General features: G+C 36.0%; 1 pseudogene; it reads right to left on the bottom strand.

The window, feature by feature from the left end:
* Positions 1 to 586: 586 nt before the first annotated feature.
* Positions 587 to 1,832, bottom strand: LOC115283897 (annotated as a pseudogene).
* Positions 1,833 to 11,438: the final 9,606 nt, after the last annotated feature.

Raw genomic sequence — 11,438 nt, forward strand, 5'->3', positions numbered from 1 at the left:
AATAAGGCAAGTGACATGCAGGCTCAGAATTAAACAAGATTTTCAATAACTTCTGGTCATTGTATGATGAGAGACTATGAACATCAAATTTTTTACTATTACTATACAAAACTGAAAACAAATACTTTCCAAATTGTAGCAAAATAAACTCCTCCAACAGAATAACATAAAGTCTACAAAGTCACTAGCAAGTTATTTGATGGCATCCAAATTCTACAATGCTTTCTCAATGTAAATTTTGGAACATTTTATAAGCCCACTTTTCAAAAATGTCATTGGAAAAATACTGAAATCCAAAATATTTGTTTCTTTAAGTGATTAGAATAACAAAATAAATATACTTTACTAGGTTAATGTGACTCAAGTACAGTGGTATAAGGATAACATAATTTTAGTGAAACCAAACCTGTTTGAGAAAAAGCAAGTCATTTAAACAAAAGTGGAAAGCTAGTATTAGTATCAGTAGCATAGGTCCAGTGCAAGAGCAACTATTTTAAAACTTTACCAGAAAATATCTTAAAGGTCTTTCTCTTAAATGGTAGATTATGTTCTAATTACTCAACAATCATGTTTTATAGCAATCTCTTTATTTTTTATACCCGTCAATGTGTTCACGGGCTATAATAAGTCTTTGAATCTGTGCTGTACCCTCATTAGTTTTTCTACAGGATATTCTGTATTAAATCCATTACCTCCAAAAATCTGCACAGCATCAGTAGCGCACTGATTTGCAATATCTGTAGCAAATGCCTTTGCTATAGAGGCATAGTAGGTATTTCGGCGACCACCATCAACCTCCCAGGCTGCTCTCTGGTAACTCAGTCTAGCTAGTTCAACTTTCATTGCCAATTCAACCAGCAAAAATGATACTCCTTGGTGCTCTATAAGCAGCTTTCCAAAAGTTTTCCTCTCCAGGGCATACTTGGTAGCTTCATCCAAAGCTCTCTGTGCTAGTCCCACAGCACCAGCTGCTACTGGTGGTCTGGTTTTATCAAAAGCTCCCATTGCAATTTTGAAACCAGCTCCCTCACCAATTAAAACATTTTCTTTAGGCACTTTCACATCTTCAAAGGTAATTCCTCTTGTATCTGAACATCGTTGACCCATATTTATTTCCTTTCTTCCAATCTGTATTCCTGGGGTATCTGCTTCCACAATAAATCCAGTAAAGGCTTTACTAGCAGGAGCCTTAGGATCCGGATCAGAACGAGCCAATAAGAAATACCAATTAGCTTTTCCTCCATTGGTTATCCACATCTTCTGACCGTTAATAATATATTCATCTCCTTTCTTTTCTGCCTTGGTCTTTATACCAGCTGCATCAGAGCCAGCTCCAGGTTCTGTTACACAGTAGGCACACATGATTGGCTCCTCAGTCATCCTCCCCAAATACTTCTTTTGTTGTTGATCAGTTCCAGCAATAATAACAGGCATTTGCCCCAAAGAATTTGCTTCAACAGCAGTCTGAACCCCTGTACATCCATAAGCCAATTCTTCAGTAATTAAACAAGTATCAAAAATTCCAAGTCCAAGACCTCCGTAACATTCTGGAATGTGTGTATTCATTAAACCAAGTTCCCATGCTCTTTTAATTAGGGGCAAAGGGTACTCGCCAGTTTTATCATATTCTGCAGCAACTGGGATTACTTCTTCCCTGGCAAATTTACGAGCTGTAGCTTGAAACTCTTATTGCTGCTCAGTGAGCTCAAAATTAAATCCCAATCCTGCTTCACGTTGTAGGGCAGCTTCTGTATGCTGTGATCTCCAGTCAAAACGAGGAAGACTCTTTAGGACCCCACAGCATCGCCTAAACATCGCAGCCATATTGATTCCTGGCCCAGCTGCTTGGGCTGAAGAGACTGTTTTTGTCCATTGGATATTCTTTCCTGCTTTGTCAAGGATTAGTTGGCCATACATTTTGTGGGTCCATTTCTGGGTTTTTTTTTTTATTCTATTCCATTGATCTAAGTGTCTGTCCTTGTGTCAGTACCATACTGTCTTGATAATTACAGCTTTGTAATACATCTTGAAGTCTGGAATGGTGATGCCTCCAGTTTTGGATTGTTTTTTCAGGATTTCTTTGGCTATTCAGGGCCTTTTCTGGTTCCATACACATTTTAGGATTGTTTATTCTAGCTCTGTGAAGAATGACAGTTTTATTTTGATGATTGCATTGACTATATAAATTATTTTGGGCAGTATTGATAGTTTACCAATATTCGATCTTCAAATCATGAGCATGGAATGTTTTTCCATTTTTTCTCTCTTCTTCATTTTCTTTCAAAACTTTTCTATAGTTTTCAGTGTATAGATTTTTCACCTCTTTGATTAGGTTTATTCCTAGGTATTTCATGGGTTTTTTTTTTTTTTTGTGGAATTGTAAATGGGATTGATTCCCTGATTTCTCTTTGTGTTGTTTCATTATTCATGTATAGAAATGCAAACTATTTCTGTACATTGATTACATATCCTGCGACTTTGCTGAATTCATGGATCAGTTTTAGCAGTTTTTTGGTGGAGTCTTTTGGGTTTTCCACATAGATTATCATGTTGTATATGAAGATTGAAAGTTTGACTTCCTCCTTGCTGATTTGGATGCCTTTTATTTCTTTATGTTGTCTTATTGCTGAGGCTAGGACTTCCAACTGTGTTGAATAACAGTGGGTAGAGTGGACATTCTTGTCATTGTCCTGACCTTAGGAGGAAGGCTCTTTGTTTTTCCCAGCTGATGATGATATTAGTTGTGGGTCTTTTCAATATGGCTTTTATGATCTTGGGTATGACACTTCTATCCCTATATTCTTGAGGGTTTTTCTCAAGAAAGAATGCTGTATTTTGTTAAATGTTTTCTCTGCATCTGTTGAGTAGATAATGTGGTTCTTTTCTTTTATTAATGTGATGTGTCACATTGATTGATTTTCAGATATTGAATCATCCCTGTATCCCAGGAAATAGTCCCACCTGATTGTGGTGAATAATTCTTTTAATGTATTGTTGGATTCAGTTGGCTAACACCATGTTGAGTATTTTTGCATCTAATTCATCAGGGTAATTGGTCTATAGTTCTCCTTTTTAGGTCTTTGTCTGGTTTTTGGAATCAAGCTGGCCTTATAGAATGAAGTTGAAAATTTTCCTTCCATTTCTATTTTTTTAAAACTGTTTCAAAAGAATATGTGTTAACTCTTCTTTAAATGTGTGGTAGAATTCCCTTAAAAAGCCCTCTAGCCCTGGACTCTTATTTGTTGGGAGATTTTTGATTACTAAGTCAATATCCTTATTGGTTATGGGTCTGTTCAAATTTTTTATTTCTTCCCGTTTCAGTTTTGGTAGTTTCTAATGTTTCTATGAATTTGTCCATTTCTTCCAGATTGCCCAACTTGTTGGCTATAATTGCTCATAATAGTCTCTTATTATTGTTTTTATTTCTGTGGTGTTGATTGGGTTGTCTCCTCTTTCAGTCATGATTTTATTTATTTGGATCCTTTCACTTTTTTAATTGACCAATCTTGCTAGGGGGTTATCAATTTTGTTGATTTTTCCAAAGCTTCTGTTTTCATTGACCTGTTTTACTGTTTTTTTTATTTTGATATCATTGACTTCTTCTCTAATCTTTATTTCTTCCATTCTTCTGTTGCTTTTGATATTTATTTGTTTTTGTTGTTGTTGTTGTTGTTTTCTTCAGCTCTTTTAGGTATAAGGTTTGGTTGTGTATATGAGACCTTTCTTCTTTCTGTAGGAAGGCCTAGATTGGTATTTGCTTCCCTCTTGTGACTGCCTTTGCTGTATCCCAGAGATTTGGGGTTGTTGTGATTTCATTTTCATTGGTTTCCATGAACTTTTAAATTTCCTCTTTAATTTCTTCATTCATTTTTAGTAGAGTGTTCTTTAATCTCCAAGTATTCATGGTATTTTGAGATTTTTTTCTTGTTGTTGATTTTATGTTTCACAGTGTTGTTACCTGAAAATATGCAAGGTATAATATCGATCTTTTTGTAGTTGTTGAGGGCTGAATTATGGCCCAGTATGTGAAACATTATGGAGAATGTTCCATGTGCCCTCGAGAAGAATGTGTATTTTGTTGTTATAGGATGAAATGTTCTGAATATATCTATTAAGCCCATCCAGTTCAGTGTGTTATTCAAAGCATTGTTTTCTTGTTAATTTTCTGCTTAATCTGTCCATTGTTGTAAGTGGGGTGTTGAAATCCCCTACTATTATGGTATCATTATCAATTAGTTTCTTTATATTTGTGGTTAATTGATTTTAAAAATTGGGGCATTTCATGTTTGGGGCATAAATATTTACGATTGTTAGGTTTTCATTGTGGATAGACCCCTTAATTATGATATAATGCCCTTCTTCATCTCCTACTTTAGACTTTATTTTTCAATCTTGTTTGTCTAATATAAGTATGGCTACACCAGCTTTCTTTTGATGACCACTGGCATGATAGTTGATTCTCCATCCTCTTACTTTCAATCTGCAGGTGTTTTTAGGTCTAAAATGAGTCTTATAAGCAATATAGAGATGGATCTTATTTTCTTTTCCATTCTGATACCCTATAGCTTTTCATTGAAATGTTTAGTCCATTGACATTAAGAGAGAGTATTGAAAGATATTATTTAACTCCATTGTGTTGCTTGTTGAGTTTTGGTGATGTTCTCTGGTCCTTTCTAGTCTTTGTTGCTTTTAGTATTTTTTTTTTGTTGTTGTTTTGATTTGTTTTCTCCACTCAAAGATTTCCCCTTAAATCTTCTTGCAGGACTGGTTTATTGGTCATGAAATCTTTTAGGTTTTGTTTGTCTTGGAAACTCTATTATTTTTCCTATTTTGAATGACGGTCTTGTTGGATAAGGAATTTTTCTCTGCATTTTTTTCTGATTCAGCATGTTGAATATATTCTGCCCGTCTTTTCTGGCCTGCCCCATTTCTGTGTATAGGTTTGCTGTGAATCTGTTCTGTCTTCCCTTATAGATTAAGAACTTTTTTCCCCTGCTGCTTTCATAATTCTTTCCCTATCTCTGTATTTTGTGAATTTGATTTTGAAATGCCTTGTTGATTTTCAGTTTTTGCTGAATCTAATGGACGTTCTCTGTTCTTCTTGAATTATGATATCTGTGTCTTTCCCCAGATTAGAAAAGGTTTCCCTTACAATTTGCTTCCATAAGCCTTCTTCCACCTTTTCTCTCTCTTCATCTTCTGGGACTCCTATAATTTGGATGTTATTCCTTTTTAATATGTCATGGAGTTCTCTAAGTCTTGTATCATGATCTTTTGCCTTTGTTTCCCTCTTGTTATCTGCTTCATTATTCTCCATACTTTTATATTCTAAATCACTGATTCACTGCTCTGCACTCCTCCATCCTTGCCATCATGGCATTCAGTCTAAATTACATGATGGTGAAAGTATTTTTATTTTTGTTCTGACTAGATTTTGTTTCCTTTATCTCTGCAGAAAAGGATTCTATGCTTTTGTCAATGCCAGCTAGCATTTTTTAAAAAAATTAAGTGTTTATTTATTTTTGAGAGAGAGAGAGTATGGATGAGGAAGGATTAGAGAGAGAGACACACATAGAATCCATATAGCAGGCTCCAGGCTTTGAGCTGTCAGCACAAAGCCTGATGTGGGGCTTGAACCTGTGAATCACAAGATCATGACCTGAGCTGAAGTCAGATGCTTAACCAACTGAGCCACCCAGTTGTCCCCAGTATTTTTATTATTGTGATTCTAAATTCTAGTTCAAACATCTTGTTTATATCTGTGTTGATTAAACCCTTGGCTGTCATTTCTCCCTGTTATTTCTTGTGAGCGAATTCCTCCATTTTGTCATTTTGTAAGAAGAAAAGATTAATAAAATTAGAAATAAAAATTAAAATAAAAACAAAAGATCAAATAAAGGAAGGTAGATACTTGTTGTGTTCTGGTCTGCTTGTTGAAGAAAGCTTGATAGAATAGAGAAAAAAGAAAAGAAGAGAGGAAAAAAGAATAAAATTTTAATAATTAAAATAATTATTTAACAAAATAGAATAAAATGAAATAAAGAAAATAAGATACAAGAAAAAAATTCTTAATAAAGTTAAAAATGTATAACTAGAAATAAATGTTTCTCTTTATGCATTCAAGAATGAGAAAGAAAAATAAAAAAAACAATTTAAGCAAAAACAGAAGCAACGAAAATGCACAAATAAATGAACCAGCAAACAGAATGAAATCTGAATGAAGTTACTTCCAGTTTCCCCTAGAACTGAAACTATGAACCCCTCTATAGTCCGTGCACTAAGCAGATGGAGTGACTTGTGCTGTGTTCTTCTAGGGAATGTGCTTAGAGAACACAGCTGAGTGGGGCTTGGTATAATGACTCTGTTCTCCACTAGGTAGTGCTGATTTTCTTACTGGAGTGGACCAGTATGGTGTACATGCTTTTTGGGAGAGGTGGAAATGGCTTCACACAGCTCACTAGTTTCTTGCACAGGAACGTTGTATTGTCACCCACCCACAATCAAGCACCCATCCTTTGTCGCAGGTCTCTGTCCACTCACCACCTCTACCCTGTCCATGTCCAAGCTGTTCACCTGCCAGGTGGCACCTCCTCCAGAGTTTCATCTCAGATGGGGTTGTATCTTAAAACCCTACACTTCAGAGACCCCCTGTGGCTTGGATCCATACTTACTCTCTGGAAGAGGGTGTCAATGAGCAATGGAAGGCTGCTGGCTTGCCCCAGAATATGTTCGTGTGATAATGCAGCTGCAGAGTTTCAGAGATTATGCCAAATCACAGCACACAGCTGGCACCAGGTTTCATTGCACTCTGGCATCTTTGTCCCAATACCAGCAACATGGCTGCTCTCCTGGGTCTGCTGGAGAGGCATTGCACTTTTGTTTGAGTGCTTGCCTAAAAAAAAAAACAAAACCTACCAGAATTTTTATATGAAACATTTTTTACATCTTTGAATCTGTCTGTAGATTAATTTAGGAGTCACACAGAAAAATAAGTCTTGTTACTTTCAAGTCATGTCTCATACACTTAAATTGTTGGCAGAAAATATGTATAAGGAAAGATTTATACTAGTCAAATTCTCTCTCTCTCTGTACTGTTGGCACAAATGACAAGCATCCACAATGCATAGTAATTATAAATTCCCTAAGATTCTTTGTTCATTAAACATAAAGTATATGCAGGATGGCAATTGCCACTTAATCTGCACTTTGTTTTGGAGGAAAGAAATTAACATACTTATTTTGCAAATATGGCAGTGGCTAAATTTGAATTGATTTCACAAGATATTTTTTCTTATTTTAGTGCAAACAACAACAGCAAATTTTAATATAGCTCAAAAATCTTATATAAAAATATACTCTACATTGATATTCTCCATTTTTTAAAGTAAAATATTTCTATTCCTTATGATGTGTTAGGCCTCGTATAACAGCATAAAACTTTAAAATATCTAGCTTTTTTTCAATGAATACATACTACCTTTTGTTTACATGAAATGCAAATCTCAATTTCTTGTAATAGTATAATGCTACATGGTTTTATTCAATAAATATTTATTTTTCACCTACAAATCTAGGATTGAGGTTGCATTTGTGAAGTCAAAAGACAAAAATCCATCTCATGAAGATTACATTTTAATGAAGGAGGCAAAAATAATAAAAGCAAATAAAATATATATTATGTTAAATGGTAATTAATGATAAGGAAAATAAATAAAGCCAAGGAGCATGATATGAAATATTTATGTGCCTAAAATTAAAGTGAAGAAGGCTGAGGAAGTTTCAAGAAGTTGGCTTTTGAGTAAAGACCTGAATGAATGGAGGGAGTTAGTCATGAGTATAGCTGGTGAAAGACACTTGCAGAGAGAGAAACAACATATACAAGACTCCATGGTCAGACTATGAAAAGCAGGTGCGAATGATAGTAAGAAAAAACTTGAAATGGCTAGATAACAAAGATTAAGAAAAAGTGAAGGATGATAATCCTAGAAAATGAGATTAGAATGACAAAGAGGGCTAAATCATGTAGGTATTTGAAGATGATAGTAAGGAACATGTCTTGTTACCTGTATGAGATGGGAAGCTATTAGATTGTTAAGGTGATGAAAGATACATTTCAATGTATATTTTCTGTTGGAAAGAGATGAATACCATGGTAAAAATAGAACAGTGAGGGAAATCAAGAGTTTTGAGATGAAAGCAATTACACTACAATTGTAAATTGAGTGGTGAGAATAAACTTACTTGAAAAGATAAAATTTGAACAAAAACCTTAAACAGATAAAGAAATCAACTTACTAGATATTTGGGGGAAGAGTTTCAGACAGAGGGCACAGCCAACGCAAAGACTCTAAATTTGGAGATTCAAATGTATATCTGGGGAGAAGTGAGGATGTCAATGTGACTAGAAATAGTTGAATAAGAGAGAGATGCAATCAGAGAGATAACAGGGGACCCAATCATGTTAAATTCTGAAGGACATAATAAAGACCCAGAATTTATTCTGAATTTGTTAAAAGCCATTCATTGAAGAATTTTCAGCAAAATAGTGATATGGTTTTTGACTTAAAGATCACTAAACTGTTTGGGACCCCTGGGTGGTTCAGTCAGTTAAGTGTCTGACTTCGGCTCAGGCCATGATCTTGTGGTCTGTGAGTTCGAGCCACGTGTCAGGCTCTGTGCTGACAGCTCACAGAGCCTACAGTCTGCTTCAGATTCTGTGGCTTCCTCTCTCTCTGCCCCTCCCCTACTCGCATTCTGTCTCTCTCTCTCTCAAAAGTAAACATGAAAAAAATTTTTTTAATCAATCAGCTGTTGTACAAGAATAGACTGTAAAAGTGTCAAATGAATGAGGAGGAGACCAATTTTGCAGCTAGTAGAAAAAATATCCAGGTGAGAGATAATGGTGGCTTGAAACAAGGTGGTAGCAATGATGGTATGAAAACTGGTTGAAATAAACATATATTCTTAATGTAGAACCAACAGGTTTTGTTGACAAAACACATGTGGAGTGCGAAAGAGAAGTGGAAGATAACATCCACAGTTACTTATTGTGGTAACAAAAAGACCCACAAAATTTACCATTCTATCCATTTTTAAATATATGGTTCAGTAGTGTTAAATATACTCACATTTTTGTGAAACAGATCTCTAGAACTTTTTCATCTTTGAAATCTGAACCTTATGCGTCTTAAACAACTTCCTTTTTTCTCCTTCCAGCTCCTGGTAGCCACCATTTTACTTTGTTTCTATAAGTTTGACTACTTTAGATGCCTCATACAAAGTAGAATTATACAGTGTTTGTTTTTTTGTGACTGACATTTCTCTTAGCATAATGTACTAAAGTTTCATCCATGTCATTGAGTGGAACAAAATTTCCTTCCTTTTCAAAGATGAAAAATATTCAATCGCACATATTTACCACAGTTTGTTCATTTATTTATTCCATGAAGGACATTTGAGGTTGCTTTTACCTCTTGGCTATTGTAAGTAATGATGCTATGATTATGGATATGCAAACATCTCCTCAAGAGATTTCAATTTTGAGGGTATATACTCAGAACTGGGATTGCTGGATCATATGTTAGTCTTATCTTTTATTTTTTGTGGAAATTCTATACTTTTTTCCATAATGATGCACCATTTTACAATCTCCCCAAAAGGGAACAAGGGTTTTAATTTCCTCTCATGTTCACCAGCACTTATTATTTTCTGTTTAGCAACCAGGTCATTGGTGACTGCATGAAGAACTGTTTCAGTAGAGTGGTTGGGATAAAACTAAGTAGGTATAAGATCAGTAGAGAATGGGAGGGAAGAAACTGAATACAGCTAATACAGACAACTCTTAAGTTTTGCTTTAAATGGAGGAGATAAGAATGTTAGATTGAGGAGAGCAGTTGTTGGGATGAGCCCTGGATATTGTGTGTAGGTGATCAATCGCTGGGTTCTACTCTGGAAGTCAATACTGCACTGTATCTTAACTAACTTGAATTTAAATAAAAAATTTTTTTTAAAGAATTCTAGCTGGAGAGGGAATGAGGTCAAGAAAGACTTTCTTTTAAGAAGTAAGCCATAATTGAATTTTGCATGCCGATATACTGATAGGTCCATTTGGTGAAGGTCTCTATTAAGAAAACAGGAAAGAAGGGAGGGAGTATAGAAAAAATGAGTGAGTGTATGAATGGGGAATGATCAGAGGAAAAGAAGAAGAAAAGAAACAAATAGTTAATGGCACCAGACAAGTCATTTTCAAAGAAGTTATTCTTTAAAATATTTATTTATATTTGAGAGAGAGAGAGAGAGAGAGAGAGAGAGAGAGAGAGAGAGAGAGAGAGAGTGTGTGGGTGTGTGGGTGTGTGTGTGAGTGGGGAAGAAGCAGAGGGAAATGGAGATCCAGAACCCAAAGCAGGCTCCAGACTCTGAGCTGTCAGCACAGAGCCCTATGCGTGGTTGGAAGTCACATACAATGACCTGAGCTGAAGGTGGACGCTTAACCAACTGAGCCACCCAGGCACCCCTCAAATAAATCATAAACATGTAGACACATGTCTATAATTTAAGTATTATTTTTTATGGTCTTTTAATTTACTTTTTTTTGAGAGGCAGAGACAGCATGAGCAGGGAAGGGTCAGAGAGAGAGAGAGAGAGAGAGAGAGAGAGAGAGAGAGAGAAATACAGAATCTGAAGCAGGTTTCAGGCTCTGAGCTAGCTGTCAGCACACAGCTTGATGCAGGGCTCAAACCCACAAATCGTGAGATCATGACCTGAGCCAAAGCCAGATACTTAACTGACTGAGCCACTCAGGCACCCCTACAACTTAAGTATTATTATCATTACCAGTGGGTAAAGTAAGATTCAGAAATTTTCATTAGCTTGTTTTTTTTACTGTATTTATTATTTTTAAAAATAGATTATTGTCAAATTGGTTTCCATATAACACCCAGTGCTCTTCCCCACAAGTGCCCCCTCCTCCATCACCACCAACCTCTTTTCCTCCTCCCCCTTCACCTTCAGCCCTCTGTTCAGTTCGTTTTCAGTATTCAGTAGTCTCTCAGCTTTTGCGTCCCTCTCTCCCCAACTCTCTTTTCCTTTTCCCCTCCCCCTGGTCCTCCATTAGATTCCTCCTGATCTCCTGTTAGACCTATGAGTGCAAACATATGGTATCTGTCCTTCTCCACCTGATTATTTCGCTTAGCATGACACCCTCAAGGTCCATCCACTTTCCTACAAATGGCCATATTTCATTCTTTCTCATTGTCATGTAGTACTCCATTGTGTATATATACCACATCTTCTTGATCCACTCATCAGGTGATGGGCATTTAGGCTCTTTCCATGTTTTGACTATTGTTGACAGTGCTGCTATGAACATTGGGGTACATGTGCCCCTATGCATCAGCACTTCTGTATCCCTTGGATAAATCCCTAGCAGTGCTCTTGCT

Source organism: Suricata suricatta, chromosome X, assembly GCF_006229205.1.
Source record: "Suricata suricatta isolate VVHF042 chromosome X, meerkat_22Aug2017_6uvM2_HiC, whole genome shotgun sequence".
Taxonomy (NCBI): domain Eukaryota; kingdom Metazoa; phylum Chordata; class Mammalia; order Carnivora; family Herpestidae; genus Suricata; species Suricata suricatta.